Raw genomic sequence first — 18,358 nt, forward strand, 5'->3', positions numbered from 1 at the left:
TTTGCTACTGTTTTCTCACAGTAGCAAACCAAGAATAGATCACTATGGAAAGACAAGGGCCCTGGCTGCAACAGGGAAACTTTAACTTTCTTACAACACCATTGAGCGTAGATAGGTGGCTGATTTTTTTAACTGTGTATTTTGTAACACTGTTCGCAGAAAATTTATCTGAAACAATGGTAGCAGTGGCCTGCCTATGCTAGGGTTCTTAATGTTGCTAACATAGTAGAGTTGAACTGGTTTTAGCAATGGTGGGACGTTTTTTAAAAATGTCCTTATAGCATACACAGAATCACAGATAAGGAAAGTGAAGATGACAAATAAAAGAAACAGTTTTTTGGGGGGTGTTGAAGACGATGAATTAGTGCCCTCCATAAAAGGGATGGAGATTAGTCTTTCTGAATAATTGTATGTTTATATTATAGGTTAGTGCTCAGAAGATGTAAATTTTAAATCCATAGATGGATAGAGCATGTATGTTGTTTATACAGTGTTACTAATTACCTTATCCTAAGAATACTTAAAGAAAATGTCATAAAAATAACATAACAGTGATACAGATCAAAACAAGTAGATCCAAGAATTGTTGTTGATGATTGGACTGGAAAACAGGCCTTGAAATTTGAAATCTTATTATCCCTATCACAAGTTGTCCAATGCTGTGAGTCATCTAGAGCAATCTTTTTAATGTTTTTGACAATGGTGTTTTTGTCTTTGATAGTGCAGATCTGAAGGAGATAAACTAGTTTGGTTTCTGGTTGGAAAATGTTCAGGCTTAGTAAAAGGTGCACATCATGGTGGATCCTTCAGAATTTGCTTCTTTCAAAGGTCTTGAATCAAGCAAATGATTCCTCAGGAGCAATGCCCTTGGATCAACACAGCTTCTAAGAATGTATAGGGCTCTCTCTTTCCAGGGTCTGAGCAGACTGCCACCATAGCAAACCAGCTCTTGTCAACTAGGGACTGACTTCAAGGCCCAAACTTTACGACCACCCGTAATTGCAATTTAAAGTTTCGTAATCCTGACCATTTATTTTAAAAACTTGCATCTACATAGATTAAAAATACTAGAACACTAGGAATGAGACCCTTTACACCATGTAAAAGTGCCAGCGAAGCATAAAGAGCAGGGGCACTTCTACCAATTTTGCCGCTTCAAGCCGTTGCTGCCGAATTGCCGCCACCGCCACAGTGGCGGAGCTGCCACCCAAAAGCCACCACGGTGGAAAGAGCGGCGGAGCTGCCGCCGAATTGCCGCCGCGGGACACGGACTGCCGCCCCAAGCACCTGCTTGGAAAGCTGGTGCCTGGAGCCAGCCCTGATAAAGGGGCCCTAAAAGAGCTGCTTGTAGGTTGGGAATGATTGCTTAGATACAAGAGCTGCGGTCGACAGCTGTAAGGCTGGCCTCCAAGGACCCGTCTGCAAGTCCTAGATGGTGCAGGGGTTGTGCCAGGGACAGAACCGGGGACAAGAAGGGTAGGTTGTGGCAGAGCCACCAGCACACAGTGCTTCTGAAATTCCGAGTGGTGCCGTAGCCTATATGGTAGCCCTGTGAGGATGACCCCAGGGCTTTAGTCAGGATTGGGATGGTTCAAAGTCGTCTTAGCCCCTGCTCCCACTTGTGTGCAAGTTCTGTGCTGCGCCTCTTAAAGGCGAGCACGGACTGTCACCCTTGGGCCCCAATCCAGCAAAATACTTAAATGTGCATAATTTAAAGCATGCACATAGTCCCATTGTCCTTTGGAAACTCTACAGTGGCCAGCAATTTATTTCACACAGACCACGAAACAAAGAGCAGATGATAGTATCTAAAATTCAGCCTAGACAAAGAGATGAGCCTTACTACTCTATTACCAGTTCTCTCAGCTCTCCAGTCCTTCAGCATCTTGTATGCTTCTTGGGTCCCTTTTTGATTCTCACATACTTTTCAGTATACTACTGTTGTAAAATGCTTTAGATATGATACATAATTTTCATTCTACAAATCAAATTCAATAGGCTGTTTGGCCCACAGGGCTTCAGACTTGTTGGCTATTTCCAAAAAGTATGTATAATTACATTCTGTCTCACTTTAAGCCCCATCTTACATATTCAGCTACTGTTGTCACATTTCTTTTCATCCACCACCTTCTTATCCCTTTTTCCTTCTTTCCCTTGTTTGTTTCTCTTTCATTTCCCCTTTTATTTTTTTTCCTGTTCCCTTTGATCCTCCTTATCCCCCTTGATCTTCACCCATCTTCTGTTCACATTCTTTTCCATTTCAAAACTTCATGTACAAACAACATATGTTTTCACACGCTCTCCTCCTTCAGCATGCTCCTACTTCTTTAGCTGAGTCAAACCTCATTCACATGCTGCCTGGTCCTGTTCTTCAGTACTATTTACACTGAACACTAGACACAGTATCTTAATGAGATAAATTCAGATAGAAGCAAAGCATATGGTTGGAAGGAACAGTGTGAAAATGTGGTTATGAAATCATCAGTATGAAAATTAAATTAATTACATTTTTCTTATCATTCTATCATCAAAATGATCATTTGCCTTGAGAATAACTTCCCCTCTGCATGTATTCCTGACACATACTTAATACAGAGGTTTGTGTCTCACATATGGAAAATCTTTGAGATTCAGCTAAATGAAATCAGAACAGCAGTCCACCAGCATTGCTTCCAGGCAGATGACACTAAGGCCTGGTCTATACTACTGCGGTAAATTGATCTAGGCCACGCTACTTCAGTTACGTGAATAATGTAACTGAAGTTGACGTAGCCAGATCAACTTACTACTAGTGCCTGCACTGTGCTGTGTTGACGAGAAGCGCTCCCCCACTGACTTCCCTTACTCTTCTCGGGGAGGGTGGAGCACACAAATTGACGGGAGAGCTCTTTCCCATCGATTTAGCACACCTTCACTAGACCCTCTAAATAGATGCCGATTTAGCTCTGTAGTGAAGACATGCCCTAACAGTGAATAATCCTGCCAGGACTGGGCAGGTCACATCTATATCCATCTGTTTTGCTTACTCTCATATAATATGTATTTGTGCATGTGTATAATGTGAGAAATGCACACATGAATCTGTGTTAGTGCTGTTCATAGGTGTTACACACAACTAGCCCTATAACTCACTCTATGAGCACCAGTATGTTGCAATTGGACCCAGTTGCTCAAGCCCACTTGCTTCCAAACCAATTGGGTAGAGTCTAGTCTCTGTTCCTAGCTTAGGGACTCTAAGAAACACTCCTGGGCTGAAAAATCCACACCATCTGAGCAATGCAGTTAAATCGACCTAATCCCTGGGGTACACACCCCTAGGTGAATGGGAGAATTCTCCTTTGACCTAAATAACCCCTCTTGTGGAGGTGAATTACCTATGTGTAGGGCTCTACCAAATTCACGGCCATGAAAAATGTGTCATGGACCATGAAATCTGGTCTCCCATGTGGAGTCTGGCTATTATAGGGGGGCTGGAGTACAGCCACCCTTACTTCTGCACTGCCTTCAGAGTTGGGCAACCAGAGAGTGGTGGCTGCTTGCCAGGCACCCAGCCCAGAAGGCATCACCACCCTTACTTCTGTGCTGCTGCTGGCCATGGTGGCACTACCTTCAGAGCTGGATGCCCACCCAGCAGCCACCACTCTCCAGCCACCCAGCTTTAAAGGCATAGTATGGTATTGCCAGCCTTACTTCTCCACTGCTGCTGGCAGCAGTACTGCCTTCAGAGCTGGGTTCCCAGCCAGCAGTCACCCAGCTCTGAAGGCAGTGCAGAAGTAAGGGTGGCAATACCGTAATAGCCTTGTGAACCGCTATCAGGACTCCCGTGGTTTTAAGATTTAACACCATGGAATTTAAAATTTAAATATCTAAAACTGTGGAATTCAAGAATTTTAAAATGCTATGATTGTGAAATTTACCAAAACAGACCATGAATTTAGTAGGGCCCCACCTATGCTGATGGGAGAAGCCTTCCCATCGGTGTGGATAGTATCTTCACAGTGGTGCAGCTGCAGCATTTTAAGTGTAGACAAACCTTTCAACAAAGTGTCAAACCCCTTTGTCTGGAAGGCTGCATAATAGCCTTCCCTTGGGCAAGTCCAAACTAGTGCAGCCTCAATCCATTCTCTTCAACACGTAGTATAAACAGACTCCATGATTTAATATAGTTATACCTCCACCCTATCATAATACTACAAAAAATGTTTTCCATGTGCTATAGAAATCTTTTGTCCTGTTTATGCACTACTGACAGCCCTTTCTTAATATTGAAAGTAATTTTCTGCAACCTATTTTATTGGTACATGAGGATGTCCATACAATTTAATTATTTAAGTATCTTAAATAGTTTGTATTTAACAATTTAATACAGTAATCAATATAAAATGAGTATTGTGCACCCATAACACATGATGGTTCATCTTTATTATGACCCTCATATTTACCTTTAATCCTGAGTGGAGCCAAGAGAATGCCACTGGGGTATTTGCATATTTCTTTCACCTAAAGAACTTAGGGAATTCATAAAGAGAAATATCATCATCAGAGAACAGCAATTATATAAAGTTTATAAGCAGGGTTTTCTGTCCATTATGTCTGGCAGGGTGTTCTCTAATAATTTTTTCAAATGGTGTGAGTTGAAAAGAACTATTAAATGTTAGGGAGGGGGGCAAGGGGAGGAATTATTTCAAAAATTCTTTCAATTACAGTAGCTTCTAAATTGCATTGTTCTGTGTCAGTCACATCTGTTTCATGTTCCCACACTTCTTTATTCTAGGCCTTTGTTTCATTTCATTCATCCCTCTTTGATTCTGTTTCTGTCCCAACTAGTTCCTCTGTCGTACACTCTTGCCCTTAATTTCTGTGATTCTCTTCCCCTGCTTTGTTTCTTTCTCTTTGGTCCTCACTTTTCTCTAGTTTCTCCATCTTTCCCCACCCCCACATCAGCTTTGTCAAAAGAAACCAAATCACTGAAAAGAATTAAGAAAAATGAGACAAATTACTCTCAAGGGCATCAAGAGCCGCCCAGAAAAGGTTCTCTTTCCTTGTAAAAACTAAATTGTTCAATGAATGTGAGGGACGTTTTCACTTACATTTATCTGAGATGGATATTACTAATATTAGTTTAGAAGGGCTCATGGCCATGTGACCAGAAACCAAATAAAGAAGTATAAGAACATTTAGGTAAAAAAGGCATTTGTAAAGATTAAAATGCAACTTATGTAAGCTTGCAGAGAAAAGTCTTGTATTTGGTTTGAAGAAAGTAATTTCCAGTGCGCAAAAATAATCTTATACTAGGACATAAAGTACAGGTTACTTGGTTACTCTTACAACTTGCAGAGCAATAGCTTTTTATTACAAAGCTCAATAGCAGCCATTATATTGAGTATGACAAGATTGTGACCTAAAATAATAGTACTTCACCTCCTATCTTATCAGTATTTTAAATAGTAACTGACATGGTGTCATATGATATACAAATTGGGCTAATAAACTGTTAATCTATAAAATTTCAATCCCCTTCCCCAACTATTCCCAAATCCCATCTGATGAAAACATAAAATCAAAAATATCCATATACACACTGAAGATCATTGACAGGTATTTCTTGCTAAGTTGCTAATAGGACCACACACAAGCAGAATCTGAACTCAGATCTGACCAGATTTAAACAAAACCAGATGTTTCCTTTTGATATCCACATAGTATATGCTTAATAATGCTACTACAGCAAGCATTTTAAAACACTGAGCCCTTCACTTTGAAGGACATAACCTGTTTGTAAATGCAGAGAGGCAGGAACCGAGATGAAAGGCTAATGCAGACAAGACTCAGATGACCTCAGGCCTGCAGGGTTAGACAATACAATGATAAAATGCCAGAGCCACATCTACATTAGAGCTACAGCCAGCAAAGCTTCATTCTCTATGAATTATGAGTCTGAAAACTCCTAGAGTAGACAAGGTCTTATCCCACTGGGGGAAACTACACATGCAAGCATGAAAAAAGGAAAGTTGTCTGATGTTCCTTCTCAATTTTTTATAGTTTCTTCACCTCACATATTATGTCCATCTTTTAAAGCATTTAAGGAAACTTATCTAAACAAGAAGAAAGGTAGAAGCAGCTAAGTTCTGGTCCAGATTAGACTCTTCTTGCAGTGTTCAGCTCAGAGAACTTCTAGTTCAGATCCACTTCTATCTTGGAATGAAGATTTTTAGCTTACATTATCTGGGATCTGATTGTGACCCACAAGCACAGGTTGCCTAACACTTTCCATTTTAAAAATCCTTCCAGCTATATTCTGAAGAGCTCTAGGGTTTGCAGCAGAACCTTGACATTTGTCAGGGGGATAGTTCTGAGGTCAGGGAAGTGACTTTAAACAAGCAACCTTAATTGAGATGTTTCTTGACTTATAGATAGCTTGATTTTGAAATTTGAGTAGCATTCTTTTAATGTCTCTTTTTCTGTAATACAATATATAGTTTATAAATAGACTGGAGTTTATGGTGACAACATATTGCTTCTTGGGTATAGCACCTGCCACTCTCTGGAAATAATACACCCTTAGCTTATGGCTTCAGACAATAGCTGGTCAGGTTTTTAACATGAGGCAATAATTTTCCACAGTAACCCTTAACTCTGCTGAACATACCATTAAGAAGAAAACATAATTGTTTCATTTGCCACTGAGGTTCAGCTCTCTGAGACCTGTAAATGATGGCAGAATTTGGCCCTTTGATTTTAGCTTGCAAAGGCTGAATGTATCTTAATAGATTTTCTTTATGCTGGTTCTGACACGTTTAACCCTCATTAATACTGATGTGAGTTATACTTGCTTATCAAGAGGAAATCAAAAGACCTACCACTCTGTAGCCTTTCTGTGCACAGAATTCCCGTTGACTTCAGTGGGAGTTCTGCACAATAAATGGCTGTGGGATTAGCCCCAAGTTTGAAAAGCAAAGTAATAATTAATGATTTGCACATCTGCAAAGGATTTCTGGCTTTTATTTGGCATTTTATAGGTGTTTGGTATTTTCTTTAGTAATCACTCTTGTTTCACTGGAGTAGTTATTTCAGATTGAGAGGAATCTATGCTAGCATCATGAGTTTTAGGACATACATTTGTATCTATCATAACTCTTAATGTATGGTTAATAAAATAATTTAACAGTTATTATAAAATCAATTATTAAATAATAGGGTTTTTTTAGTATTGTTAGTACCATAGTGAATGCAGCAGGAGAGTAAATAGCATTCATGACCATAACAAACTGCAAGTTATCGTTCCAAACGGCTTTGACAAATCAGTGGAACAGCTGAATTCCTACTAGTTTTGTTATTTATAATTTGTTAAAAATTTTCACTGCATACAAATACCGTAGTTCTTCAACAGAGCACATTTCAGTTCTTGTCTTCTCCTGTGAAACATCTCCTTGCTTACTCAGGGACATACTATTTAAATAAACTCCCATTATTGTCAGTGGAATGACTTCCTATAGGGAAATATTTGTGTCCCTTCATTGGACATCTGCTGTTGGTCCTAAAGCAATCAAGGGGGGAAATGACTTCATGAAGCACATTTAACTTTCATGCCTCTTCATCCTCCCACACAAGTGAACACCAGGCAGTGCTTCAATCAAAAGTATTATGGAAGGATTTTCCTTTCCTACCCTTAAAAAAGCAGTAATATAGAAAAGGAAGACAAAAATGGCATATATGATGATGATTGATGTTACATTCAGACAATTCAGTTCCAAAGAGCTTTACCCATCCTTTACTATTACCATTTTGCTTCCAAAAAACTAAGTACTTCCAAATGCAATGATCTTTTCTTGTCTACAAAATAGCACCTGACACAATTGGCATAATTTGAGAAAACCACAGGGTTTACATCTTTAACCTCTAAATTTAGCCCCTCTCAACTTCATAAACCTTTTAAAATAAAATATAAAGTCAGTACAGGTGGTGGGATTAAGGGCTGTAGTGACACCTGTGCTTCCTGCATTGCCTCTTTCATGGGCTTTGCATCACTGATGTGTCTGCTTGCTCTGAGTTGTTTTAAATTAGATGGTGGCACAGTGCTTTGCAATGTTATGAATTGCTGTTAATGTAGTGCTCATGGAAAAATCAATGTTTAATAAACGATAGGAACAAGATATAAAGTACACTTCCTTTACTGTTCAAATATAACAAAAAAACCACCTACTTCAAATTCCCATAGGACCCCATTTAATTACATGTCATACATCCTAAGAAATGATTGCATCAAACCAGCTTTAGAAACAGGTCTAACAGTGGTGTTGACAACATGAACCTAACATCTCTGGAGAAGTGTTAATCATGAAGAGATGGAAGTAACTTTCATTCTATTTGCCACAGAGTCAACTTTTTTAAACAAAAGAGAGAGAGACAGAGAGAGTTAGGAAGAGAAACAAAGTAACTGCATATTTTACATCTTGTATTTCCTAGAATTCTAATTAACCTGCAAGCTGTACTTTTTTTGGGGAAAAAACACCATCTTATGCCAGGCTAATATACAATGTTAGTTTAAAACTATAGAAAAAAATCTTTAGAAGTGGATAAATCCTAGACAAGTCCATTAGCTGAGCGCTAACTAATTAGTCTAGTGGCTGCTTAGCTAGCTACCTTCGTTATACATCTTAAATAGAATGAACCTCAGACACAGAAATATTTTTCTCCTGTCTGTGAAAGGAAACACTGCCTGAAAGTGATGGAAACCACTGCAAAGGTATCATCACTGTGTAGCGGGAACACAGATATTTGGAAAAGCAGTTTTCTTTCCGCACTTCTGGATTTTACCAATTAACGGAAGTGCTCCAGCCATTAGAAAACTGCAGAGAACTCCCCCTTAGATATAGGGATTTTTACTTGGAGATATAGGCTACTGTAGCTTTTGAGGAATAATTATGCTACTATAGTTATACCAGTACAACTCCCTGTGTGGGCACTCTGTTCTGGAATAAAAGTGACTCAGTTCCAAAATAATGATACTGCTTTGGAATTTTGAGAAGTCTGTTTATCTTATCGTGCTAATTTCCCAATGCTTTATTCTTTTCAGTCTCATTGGTTATGATAGTTGGAAGTAGAAACATTGTTAAGCAGTGATGGTGGCAAACCAAAGCTCAACTAAGCAGAAATGGGCAGAACAATGTAGAGCTTTAAATGTGGTGAAAAGAACTTAAATTTGTTGTGGATGGAGACCTGAGGCAGGGATGAAAAGAGGGGATTGATATGATCATATCAATAGGCAAGGTTATGACATTAGGGCCTGCATTTTGTATGGGCAGAAGAGGGGCAATGCCTGTGCTTGGGAAGCCAGACAGAATATCAGACTATGGTTCTGTGATATTTTTGAGACTGTAAAGGACAATAGACCAAGATTGGACTCTCACTCTGTGTCATGATAAAGTAGTTTTAAATAAAAAGTAAAAACCCACAAACCTGTTCAACCTTTGTAGACAGCTAAAGGGGCCAAAGAGTCCTGCCTTAAATGTAGGAGATCAGAAGGACAGAAAGGATTTGAGTTGGCAGTGGATGCAGCTTCCCTAAAACATATTCAACCAGGATCTGGTGTCAGGTAAATTTCTTACATCTTCATATACAGGGGTTGATTGAGACTACACTGGACCTGGATCAACCAAAAGTTTGCTCTGTAGCTGAGTTACTCATGAAAGTACCAGCTGCTGTTTGCTCACACCTCACTCAACCTCACCAAAGTTCTCTCAAGTCATATCATGAAAACCTGTGGGATGATGAAAGGGACTCTCTTGTTCCATGGTGCATTTCCTCTCTAAGTTATAAGCCAGCAGCAAACAAGAGTGCTTTGTACCACCTGCTGCTCACTGACCCACTCCTGCATCTGGGCCCTGTCTTAGGTCTGTAAGATGTTGATCTCCCCTGAATATTTCAGCTCTTCTTTCAGCTAATTTCTCCTCCAGAAAACTATGTGTTGGTAACAAGGAACTCCTAGGTTTCCAATGAGTCAGAGTTAAAGGTTGTTCCTCCTTGTCCTTTTGGGTGTTTTTCTTAAAGGGACCTCTATTTTTCACTTCAAGATTGAGACATAGTTTAAAAGTAAAGAAATGACAAAGGATTTTTCTGAAACATTTACAGGGCTTTGGTTTTTCATTAAAAACAAACAAACAGACCCCAATTTGTTCCTATCATCCCCAGACCTCACACTGCTCACATACCATCAAGAGGGAGTGAATAAAGAAAAGGACTCTTTGGTACAATTATGTCTTTCATTTTGCTTGCACAAATCATCATCAGTGCCAAGAAGGTATCCAGTCATGTACACATGACAATATTTCAGTAGATTTAGAATCATAGAATAACAGAGTTGGAAAGGACCTCTGGAGGCCATCTAGTCCAACCCCCTGCCCAGAGCAGGACCAATCCCAACTAAATCATCCCAGCCAGGGCTTTGTCAAGCCTGACCTTAAAAACTTCTAAGGAAGGGGATTCCACCACCTCCCTAGGTAACGCATTCCAGTGTTTCACCACCCTCCTAGTGAAAAAGTTTTTCCTAATATCCAACCTAAATCTCCCCCACTGCAACTTGAGACCATTACTCCTTGTCCTGTCATCTGCTATCACTGAGAATAGCCTAGATCCATCATCTTTGGATCCACCTTTCAGGTAGTTAAAAGCAGCTATCAAATCCCCCCTCATTCTTCTCTTCTGTAGACTAAACAATCCCAGTTCCCTCAGCCTCTCCTCATAAGTCATGTGTTCCAGACCCCTAATCATTTTTGTTGCCCTTCGCTGGACTCTCTCCAATTTCTCCACATCCTTCTTGTAGTGTGGGGCCCAAAACTGGACACAGTACTCCAGATGAGGCCTCACCAGTGTCGAATAGAGGGGAATGATCACGTCCCTCGATCTGCTGGCAATGCCCCTACTTATACACCCCAAAATGCCATTGGCCTTCTTGGCAACAAGGGCACACTGTTGACTCATATCCAGCTTCTCGTCCACTGTCACCCCTAGGTCCTTCTCTGCAGGACTGCTGCCTAGCCATTCGGTCCCTAGTCTGTAGCGGTGCATGGGATTCTTCCGTCCTAAGTGCAGGACTCTGCACTTGTCCTTGTTGAACCTCATCAGATTTCTTTTGGCCCAATCCTCCAATTTGTCTATATTTGTCTGTATCCTATCCCTACCCTCCAGCATATCTACCACTCCTCCCAGTTTAGTGTCATCCACAAACTTGCTGAGCCAGTTTGTGAGCCGCACGTCAAGAAGAGCTCTGCCCCTAGTTGGTTCCTCCAGCACTTGCACCAGGAAATTGTCTCCTACACTTTCCAAAAACTTCCTGGATTGTCTGTGCACTGCTGTATTGCTCTCCCAGCAGATATCAGGGTGATTGAAGTTGCCCATGAGAACCAGGGTGTGCAATCTAGTAGCTTCTGTGAGTTGCCGGAAGAAAGCCTTGTCCACCTCATCCCCCTGGTCCGGTGGTCTATAGAAGACTCCCACCACGACATCACCCTTGTTGCTTACACTTCTAAACTTAATCCAGAGACTCTCAGGTTTTTCTGCAGTTTCATACCTGAGCAGTCATACTGCTCTCTTACATACAATGCAACTCCCCCACCTTTTCTGCCCTGCCTGTCCTTCCTGAACAGTTTATACCCATCCATGACAGTACTTCAGTCATGCGAGCTATCCCACCAAGAATCTGTTATTCCAATCACATCATAATTCCCTGGCTTTGCCAGGACCTCCAGTTCTCCCTGGTTGTTTCCCAGGCTTTGTGCATTTGTATATAGGCATTTGAGATAACCCGCTGATTGCACCTCGTTCTCAGTATGAGGCAGGAGCCCTCCCTTCTCACACACGCCTGCTCGTGCTTCCTCCCGGTATCCCGCTTCCCCACTTACCTCATGGCTTTGGTCTCCTTCCCCCGGTGAACCTAGTTTAAAGCCCTCCTCACTAGGTTAGCCAGCCTGCTCGCGAAGATGCTCTTCCCTCTCTTCGTTAAGTGGAGCCCGTCTCTGCCTAGCAGTCCCCTTCTTGGAACACCATCCCATGGTCGAAGAATCCAAAGCCTTCTCTCCGACACCACCTGCGTAGCCATTCATTGACTTCCATGATTCAACGATCCCTACCCCGGGCTTTTCCTTCCACGGGGAGGATGGACGAGAACACCACTTGCAGCTCATATTCCTTTATCCTCCTTCCCAGAGCCACGTAGTCTGCAGTGATCTGCTCAAGGTCATTCTTGGCAGTATCATTGGTGCTCACGTGGAAAAGCAGGAAGGGTTAGCGGTCCGAGGGCTTGATGAGTCTCGGCAGACTCTCCGTCACATTGCGAATCTTCGCCCTGGCAAGCAGCAGACTTCTCTGTTTTCCCGGTCAGGGAGGCAGATAGATGACTCAGTCCCCCTGAGGGGAGAGTCCCCAACCACCACCACCCGCCTCCTTCTCTTGGGAGTGGTGGTCGTGGAACCCCCAACCTTAGGACAGTGCAAAGTTTGCTGGTTTGAGCATTGCACAGCCAAGTGAGAGACCTTGGAACAATTCCAATGCCAGCAGGCCCTGGTAGCAATGAGCAGGAAATGTGATCAGCCCTTGTGGGTGATGGAACATCTTGCATCACTCTGCTGAGCAAGGAGGGTCCTTGGACTCTAAAAAGTGTTCAGGCTAGATGCTGTAACGCATTAAATAATATGAATCAGTAGACGAGAGACCTGAGACATTGTTGAAATCAGAGGGGTCATGCTTAAGTCTTAATGCAGAGGGCTTGGGGGGGAGGAGAATGAAAAGGTACAGCCAAAGTGGAATACTGTATGATTTAAGAGGGGTTCTGGGGCTGCTTTGCAATGGTCCAGATGCCCCAACAGCCTATATCCCTCATGCACAAGCGCGTGAGGTGGGTGGGTCTTTGTTAGAGGAAGAAGCTGCTGACATACTTCTTGTTGTTGTTGTTGACAAACTGTAACCTAACTGCACGTATACTACAGGGGCAACCTACTTCCCTTTTGACAAATCCCATACGCCTTGAACTCCATAAAAACACACTTCAAACTGTTATTTTCAATTGACGTTTTATTTTACAACATGCCCTATTTTGTTCCCAAAACACGGTCTAACTTTTAGTGTTTTTTCCTAGCAAGATTTTGTAATTTGCTGAACAAATTAAACGTTCAACATTTTGCATTCAACATTTATCTGTTGGTTTGATGATTTCATCTAAAACGCTATTTGGGTCCTTGGCCTCTCTCACTTTGTCCACCAATTCTGCCCCTAGAGCTAAATCTCTATCTCTGCTCCACTGCCTCACAGATGCTGTTTTTGCTAACAATGGCTTTGCTGTAAAAGCATGTTGCTTCAAATTGTCCTAGTTGAAAAATGACCAGTGTTAGTCTAAAACACAGGGGAAAATCTTTTTTATCACTATAAATTACTTTTATAAAGAGTTTGTCTGTGGTTTTAACCCTGGGATGGTTTCTGCATGCTAATTTTTTATTGAAACGCATGTGTAAAAGTGCTAAATGAAGGGATATGTCTTCATATAGGCTTGTGTTTTAAAATGTTTATTCCTTTACAAGACTTAATATACCTTTCACTTGTATTTGTTTTATCTTTTAAATTTATCTCAGATTTTTTTATTCTTTAATAACATGCCAAACTAGTCCTTTAAAAACACCTCTCCTTACTAAACCTAACCAAAAATCTTTCTTTTCTTTAAGTTTATTTAATAACTTGCCTCTATTCTTTCAAACTAACCCTTTAAAAACAAAAATATTTATTTTTCTTTAAGTTCTCTCTTTCTAGTCTTTAATAACATGCCAAGCTAGGCCTTTAAAATCATCTCTCCTTACTAAACCTAACCAAACAATCTTTCTTCTGTTTCATAACCTTTCTTTCCTTTTTTCCTCTAAACCTAACTAAAGCTTTCTTTTTTTAAAAAAAACCCTCCTTTTCTTTTAAGTTCTCTCACTCTATTCTTTCAACCTTTTTCTCTAAACAATCAATCAAATGTATCAAAGCACAAGCATGCAACATATCCCCTATTCAAGCATAAAAAAAATTATAAAAAAATTCAAAATGGCTGATGGCACCAAACCTCGACACCAATGGAAACGGGAATGGAGGGCGGGACATAAGCCCAAAATGGGGTGTGTAAACCTGTCAAAAATACATGGTGATGAATACTATCGAGGTATATACTACTACTGTAAACCAGAATTCATGATATTCATTCTTGGACTTTGCCAGATGTAGTTGGAGCAGGAGGAAAGAAAGGAAACGTTTTTCTGGAAGTCTTAGTTTTTTAAAAATGGAATCTGCTTGAAGCTGTTCAGAGGTCTGTAATATTGGAAATGGATCTGGAAGAGAGAGATTAGTGAGCAGAGACAGATGAGCCAGTCAAGGATACATAATAAATTGTGGGATAATATAATATTTATTTATTACATGACTGTACAGTTCATCATTACATGTGTAATATATGTAATAATGTAATACATATATTACACATGTAATATATGTAATAATGTAATATATATATTACACATGTAATGATGAACTGTACAGTCATGTAATAAATATATATATATATATATAATATATGTATATTCCCACATTTAAAAATTCCCACAGTCATGTAATAAATATATATATATACCCACATTTAAAAATAAAACAAAAAAATTGCATTTAAGATTGCTCAGCTGTATTTCCTGTCAACATAATTAAAATCTAGGAAATCAACAGTTAAGTCAACATTGCCATTCACCTCAATCTCATCTCACATGCCTTACCATCCAAGCAACGTATTACTGTTACCCCTTTTGAGTTGACCCAAGCAGTTAGCTAAAATTCAGCGTTTTGTGGGTTGTTTCTGTTGGAAACAAGCAACTGATGATGAAATCAGGTATTTCTTTGATGCCATCTTTTTTATTTTAAAAAAAATGTACAAGTCCTGTTTCCCTGAACACATTAGGATTCAAAAAGCAAGAGACATTTTCTTTGCTGACTGTTCCAAGCGCCTTTCTAGCCAGCATTTAACCCAAAGCTTTCTCTCTTAGCTTTTTCTCATGATCATGCTACCAGTGCTTCTGTGGCCATATCTGGCACTTCCTTGCTGCCTTCTCTGTCTCTGTCTATCTGCATCTACTACACACACATATGCAAACCCCTCCAACAATCAATAGCCAGTAACCTGCTTGGCCTGTGTTTTTGGGCAGCAGCTCCTATATATGCTGTATTGAAATATGTGTAAAATAAATTAAAAACTATCACTTTAAATTTCAGGGGGTTTCTTGCTCCTGCTTGCAGTCTATTGGGGTCTGAAGGGAAGTGTGCAATCTGTGCCTAGCCCTAGCAGCAGAGTCAGTCTTCACACAGACAGCTTAAAGCAGTGGTGGGCAACCTGCAGCCCACGGGCCTCAGTTTTCCCACCACGGCCTAGAGTAAGGAGGAATGAATTGTGCCTCACTGTCATAGGGAGCATCCTACTTTCTCTCTGTGTGTGTGTGCGTGTGTGTTTTTTAGGTGCTTGTGTGATATTCTGAATTGTAAGAAGTAAAGTTGTGTTATATTACAACCTTCCAGCAAGAGTATTTTATGTTTGTATCTAAGTTTTCCTGTTTGTGGAACAGGAAACTGATGTTTCAAAAATCTATTCCATAAAAGAGCTTGTTTCTTACATTTATCCTGAAACAAGGGCAGCAGTTACTCTCATCATCTTCAAGGAGTTTTAACCCAACCCCAAGCATTACATTATCAAACACATCTCGTAAGAACATAACATAATAATGGCCATACTGGGTCAGACCAATGGTTCATCTAACTCAGTATCCTGTCTTCTGACAGTGGCCAATGCCAGGTGCTTCAGAGGGAATGAACAGAATAGGTAATCATCAAGTGATTACCAGTCACCCATTCCCAGCTTCTGGCAAACAGAGGTTAGAGACACCATCCCTGCCCATTCTGGCTAATAGCCATTGATGGACCTATCCTCCATTAATTTATCTAGTTCTTTTTTTGAACCCAGTTATAGTCTTCGCCTTCACAACATCCTCTGGCAAAGAGTTCCAGAGGTTTACTGTGTGTTGTGTGAATAAATACTTCCTCTGTTCATTTTAAACCTGCTACCTATTAATTTCATTTGGTGACCCCTAGCTCTTGTGTTATGAGAAGGTATAAATAACACTTCCTTATTTATTTTCTCCACGCCAGTCATGATTATATAGACCTCTATCCTGTCCCTCTTTAGTCATTTCTTGTCCAAGCTGAAAAGTCCCAGTCTTATTAATCTCTCCTCATATGGAAGCTGTTCTATACTGCTAATCATTTTTGTTGTCCTTTTCTGTACCTTTTCCAATTCCAATATATCTTTTTTTGAGACGGGGTGACCACATCTTCATGCAGTATTCAATATGTGAACATATCATGGATTTATATAGAGGCAATACGATATTTTCTGTCTTATTAACTATCCTTTTCCTAATGATTCCCAACATTGTTAGCTTTTTTGACTGCTGCTTCACATTAAGTGGATGTTTTCAGAGAACTGTCCACAATGGCTCCAAGATCTCTTTCTTGAGTGCTAACAGCTAATTTAGATCCCATCATTTTATATATATATTTGGGATTATATTTTCCAACGTGCAATGCTTTGCATTTATCAACGTTGAATTTCATCTGCCATTTTGTTGCCCTGTCACCCAGTTTTGTGAGATCCCTTCGTAACTCTTTGCAGTCTGCTTTGGACTTAACTGTCTTGAGTACAGTGCAATCATTTGCAAATTTTGCCACCTCTCTGTTTACTCCTTTTCCAGATCATTTATGAATATGTTGAACAGTACTGGTCCCAGCACTGAAGTCCATAACTATTTCAGACCTCAGCTAGACTGAGAGAAATTACCTGTAGATATATGAGAAATGGCCTGAAATAAATTAGATGAAATTCAATAAGGAGAAATATAAAGTACTACACTTAGGAAGGACTAATCAACTGCACAAATACAAAATAGGAAATGACTGCCTAGGAAGGAGTACTGTAAAAAAAGATTTGGGGGTTATAATGGATCACTAAGTAAATGAGTCAACAATGTAATACTGTTGCATAAAAAAGTGAACATCATTCTGAGATATATTAGCAGGAGTATTGCAAGCAAGATGTGACCTGGTATGCCTGGGGCAGCCCTCACTGAAAATGCCAACGTCAGGGCAGGCTGCAAAAGGGAGAGCAGATATTCCCAAAACTGGTGACTAACACTGAAGTCAAACTCACCAACCAGTCACAAACTGTGCTTTTGATTCCTCTCACTGGTTATCAAGAAGCTGAAAAAGGAAATCACACAGCCCCCTTTATTGCATTCCAGTTCTCTTGCTCCCAATCAGCACATAGGTCCAGTACAGTGAGAAGTTATTTAAAAACTCTGCTCACATATACAAAAAATGTTCTTCTGACCCCAAAGTGTCAGCCACGTTACCAGGTCAATATTAGTTTGGATGTTACCCAAAATACCATGCTGCCAGCCAATCCTTTAGTGTCTAAAATGAAAGGTTTATTATAAAGAAAAAAGAAGTTAGAACGAAAGTTGTTAAATGGTAGAGCAGTCAGATACATACAGAGACTTCAAAGTCCATATATCAGGTTCTTAGAGGTATTGGTGAGTTCACTGGTTTGAAAGTCCCTCTGGAACACATCCAAAGCTTGGATGGGTCATTCAGTCCTTTGTTCATTGCTTTGTTTGTACAAAAGTGACTCCAGTGGTAAGAAGCAGGAATGAAGACAAAATGGAGAAGATGCAGCTTCCGTTTTATATCAGTTGCCCTGTAGCTTGTTCTTCCTTTGTCCCAAACACAAGCTTCACAGCACAGAGCATGGAAAAGCCTTAGAGTTCTGTCCATAGGCATGCCCCTACATATCTTGCTGACTCATAAGGTGTATCCCCTGGCTCTTTTCAATAGGTTCATTGTACAGCTGATGACCCTTCATGGGCCATCATACAGGCTAGGCAGAGCTGATGCCAATCTGTCTGGGTGTGTCACCCAGAAACACAGCACAAGTTTTGAAATACAGATACATATCTAGAACTCATAATACAAAAGAGATACAAACAAGATTATCATACTTGCAAATCATAACATTTTTACTGACACCTTACATGGCATACCTAGCACAATTTACTGAAATTTTATCATATTGGTATTAATAATATAAATAGTCATCCATATTCCATACAGCATCACACAAGACATAAGGTGTAATTCTTCCACTCTACTCAGCACTGATAAGGCCTCAACTGGAGTATTGTGTCCACCACACTTCGGGAAAGATATGGACAAATTGGAGAAAGTCCAGAGGAGAGCAACAAAAATG

This window comes from Caretta caretta, chromosome 2, assembly GCF_965140235.1.
Source record: "Caretta caretta isolate rCarCar2 chromosome 2, rCarCar1.hap1, whole genome shotgun sequence".
Classification (NCBI taxonomy): Eukaryota; Metazoa; Chordata; order Testudines; family Cheloniidae; genus Caretta; species Caretta caretta.